Source organism: Gossypium arboreum, chromosome 12 (genome assembly GCF_025698485.1).
Source record: "Gossypium arboreum isolate Shixiya-1 chromosome 12, ASM2569848v2, whole genome shotgun sequence".
Lineage (NCBI taxonomy): Eukaryota > Viridiplantae > Streptophyta > Magnoliopsida > Malvales > Malvaceae > Gossypium > Gossypium arboreum.
The window spans coordinates 73,063,155-73,067,706 of record NC_069081.1 but is presented as its reverse complement, the minus strand read 5'-3'; the positions used below and the strand labels follow the sequence as shown (position 1 = coordinate 73,067,706).

The window sequence follows — 4,552 nt, the reverse complement described above, 5'->3', positions numbered from 1 at the left end:
GCCCTAATAAACCGTAAATTATACATATTTTTACCCCATGTTTAATGCATTTTATAGATGATTTCTCATTAGAATTGGTGAATTCGATGCTCCTAATGCTTTAATTTCATGTTTTGTACTCAGGAGAGCACCAAAAGTCAAAAAGAACCAAAAACGAGCTAAAAAGGGACAAAACGGATCAAATCGAGAAGATGACACAGCTTAAGCCTTACCACACGGGCAGCTCAAATGCCCGTGTCTTTCAAAGGTGTCGACCAAGGCTTTCACAATTCACATGGCCTGGCCATTGACCCACACGGCCATGTGCAATTTAACGGATCAAACACGGCCTGGCAATCACGTCACACAGGCGTGTCCCTGCTGAGCCCAAGTTAAGTCCAATTCAAAAAAAGCCACTTTTGAGGGTTTCGAGGCATTCCAAAGCCTATAAATACTCACTAGAGGAGGAGAAAAAGGGAGACGGAGAAGAGGGGTAAGGAATTACCCCAAGGAAGCCGATTGATCCATCTCAGAAGTCGGATTCATCAACAAGACTGAAGATCTCTCCTCAATTTCCCTTCAAGAGTTTTGGGTTTTCTTTATATTTTGTATTCTTTATTCTTCTGAGATATTTTCTTATTTAGTTATGAACTAAATCCCCTAAATACCTAAGGGGAATGAAACCTAAGACGAATCTTGTTATTATTTTCTGAATCCTATGATAAATATTTAACTTGTTCTTAATTATGTGTTCTTAATTCTTGTTTTGATATCCCAGGATATTGATTCAAGACACGCTCTTATTCAGAGGAGGAATAGACCCTGTCTAAGAGTACATTTGCCATAATTAAGCAGAGTTGATTGCTCGCCTAGAAATAGGGTGACAAGATTTTGCCGGATTAGGGTGAAACCTAATAAGGGGATCCATGGATCGAGTTAATGCAACCCTAGAGCGTTAATTAGAGAAAAGTCTCGGTTATTCAATCTAGGGATTAGACGTTAATAGTCTTGAATAGGGATAATAACATAACTTAGGGATCTTTGTAGAAATAGTTGAATGAATAAATTGTCTAGGTGGATTTTTCCTTAGGTATTGTCTCAAGTCAATCGATTTTCCAAAAAGCAATTCCCCAATTCTTTTCTCTGTGCATTCTTAGTTTAAATAATTAGTTAATTAAAACAAACCCTTTTATTCCTAGGCTAGATAATAAAAAGATAGTTATTACTAGTACTTTTGGTTCCCTTGGGTACGATATCCCGGTCTTGCTATTACTATACTATTGTTCGATAGGTGCGCTTGCCTTTTCATCATGATAATAGTTAGTCTAGGTTTGATCTTCATTATAAATATTTATTACTTGTTACGAATCACTGTGATCAAGTTTTTGGCGTCGTTGCCAGGGAACTGAAATATTAGGAACACTAAATTTTTATTACTTTAGCCATTTATTTTTCTTGCAATTTTATTTTATTTTCTTATTTATTAATTTACTTTTTCTTTCTCTTGGCAGGTTTTTATAGTTTATGACTAGAAGAAACCCGTCAGGACCTTTACTTTTTGACGAAGAAATCGATCGAACAGTTCGTAGAAATCAAAGAGAAATAAGGCGTAGTTTACGATACACAGAAAATGAACAAGAAGACAATACTCGACCTCCAACCGACGAGATGGCTGAAAACCAAGACAATCAGCTGCCTCTCGCAATTGCAGCTAATCAAAATCCTACTCCACGTACTATGTATGACTATGCTAAACCCTCTTTAACAGGATCTGAATCAAGTATAGCTAGACCTGCTATTGCTGCGAATAATTTTGAATTAAAACCTAACACTATTCAGATGATACAACAGCTTGTTCAGTTTGATGGCTTGCAGGATGAAGATCCCAACACTCACTTAGCAAATTTCCTGGAATTTTGCGATACATTCAAAATCAATGGCGTTTCTGATGATGACATTCGTCTTCAGTTATTTCCCTTTTCACTAAGAAACAAAGCTAAACAATGGTTAAACTCATTACCACGAGGGTCTATCACTACTTGGGAGAAAATGATGAAGAAATTTTTACTAAAATATTTTTCGCCGGCTAAAACGGCTAAATTACGCAATGATATCTCTTCTTTTGTGTAGATGGACTTAGAAACACTTTACGATGCATGGGAGAGATACAAGGATCTATTGAGAAGGTGCCCTCACTATGGGTTACCTCTATGGTTACAAGTTCAAACGTTCTACAATGGTGTGAATCCCTCGACAAGACAAATGATTGACGCTGCTGCTGGCGAAACTATCAACAATAAAACACCGGAAGATGCCTACGAATTCATAGAGGAGATGTCAGTGAACAACTATCAGTGGCAAGTCATGAGGACTAAGCCAACAAAAACAGTCGACGTTTATAACATCGATTCAATCACCATGCTCTCTAATCAGGTAGAACTTCTCAATAAAAAGATTGATAGTTTTCTTGGTTCTACGCAGGTACATCCAACAATGAGGAGTAACTCAAACGGAGGAGGTGTGCATACAGAATATCAATCCTTCAATCCCACAACCGAAGAGGAACAAGTCAACTATATGGGTAACAATAACTTTAGACCTCAAAATAACCCATACAGTAATACCTATAATGCAGGTTGGAGGAACCACCCAAATTTTTCCTAGGGAGGTCAAGGGAATCAAAAGCCACAAAATCCTCAAGGTTTTCAACAGCCACCTTATCAACAAGAGAAGAAACCGAACCTTGAGGAGATGCTCTCAAAATTTATATCAATGTCAGAAACCCGTTTCCAAAATACCGAGACAGCACTTAAGAATCAACAAGCATCTATCCAAGGACTAGAAACTCAGATAAGCCAGCTTTCTAAACTAATCTCGGAAAGACCACCAAAAAAATTATTTAGTAATACCAAATCAAGAGAGCATGTCAAAGCGGTTACACTAAGGAGTGGGAAAGTGTTAACGGAATCTGAAAAGAAGTTAGCACAAGAAGTCATAGAAAGCGAAAGGAGGGAAGAAAAACCTGAAAATAGTGACAAACCAGTGCCAGAGGAATATACACCATCAGTTCCATATCCAGCAAAATTAAAAAAAGGCCGCATTGACACATAATTCGGTAAGTTTCTTGAACTTTTTAAGCAATTACATATCAACTTACTTTTTGTTGAAGCTATCTCGCAGATGTCTACATACGCAAAATTTTTGAAGGAGCTTTTAACAAATAAAAGGAAGTTCGAAGACTTATCTACGGTAGAACTCAATGAGGAGTGCTCCGCTATACTCCAAAATAAGCTGCCAACCAAACTAAAAGATCCAGGAAGTTTTACTATCCCTTGCTTAATTGGTAATCTGAATATTGAAAAAGCACTAGCTGATTTAGGCGCTAGTATTAATTTGATGCCCTATAAAATGTTAAAACAGCTTGGTCTTGGGGAACCTAAACCCACTAGGATGAGTATTCAATTAGCCGATAGATTTGTTAAATATCCCAGGGGTATTATAGAAGACGTACTCGTAAAAATAGATAAATTTATATTCCCTGTTGATTTTGTTGTGCTTGACATGGATGAAGATGTGGAAGTACCCTTCATTTTAGGGCGCCCATTCCTAGCCACTGCTAGAGCCGTGATTGACGTAGGTGACGGTAAATTGGTACTTAGAATAGGTGACGAGGAAATGATCTTTAAAATTTATGATGCTATGAGATTCTCTAAGGAACAAGATGATTCATGTTATTTCATTGACTCTATTGATCATATTACTCAAGACTCTTTTCAGGAAATTGTATAAGAGGAGACGACAGAACCATGTCCAGTTCAAGACGAGGAGATAGGTGAGGAACCTAATAACCATCCGTCAAAACAAGTAGAATATGAGGGTATTAAGATCAACAATGAACTTAGGCAAAAACCCTCGATTGAGGAGCCTCCCAAACTGGAACTTAAACAATTACCAAATATTTAGAATATGCATTCCTTGGAAATAATTCTACATTACCAGTTATTATTGCTTCTAATTTGCAACCCAAGGAGAAAGAGGAATTAATCCAAGTATTAAAAGAACATAAGAAGGCCATAGCATGGAAAATTTCTGACATCAAAGGAATCAGTCCTTCTTTTTGCACCGATAAAATTTTGATGGAAGATGAATACAAACCATGTGTGCAAGCTCAAAGACGTCTGAACCCTAACATGAAGGAAGTTGTAAAAGCCAAGGTAATTAAACTTCTAGATGCTAGAATTATTTATCTTATTTCTGACAATTCTTGGGTAAGTCCAGTGCAGGTTGTCCCCAAGAAAGGAGGCATAATGGTTGTAACCAACGAGAAGAATGAATTAATCCCAACAAGAACGGTTACAGGGTGGAGAGTTTGCATAGACTACTGGAAACTGAATGACGCCACAAGAAAAGATCATTTCCCCTTGCCATTCATTGACCAAATGTTAGAAAGATTATCCAGACACATGTATTACTGCTTCCTGGATGGACTCTCTGGTTACTTCCAAATCCCAATAGCTCCTGAAGATCAAGAAAAGAACACATTCACATGCCCATATGGTACGTTCGCTTATCA

The 4,552-nt window shown here is 37.5% G+C and overlaps 1 non-coding gene across 1 annotated transcript; it reads right to left on the bottom strand.

Annotated features, from left to right (window-relative positions):
• Positions 1 to 2,076: 2,076 nt before the first annotated feature.
• LOC128285857 (small nucleolar RNA R71) lies at positions 2,077 to 2,183 on the bottom strand. Its single transcript, XR_008276404.1, has one exon. It is a non-coding gene; the product is annotated as a small nucleolar RNA R71 (small nucleolar RNA).
• Between the last annotated feature and the right edge of the window lie 2,369 nt (positions 2,184 to 4,552).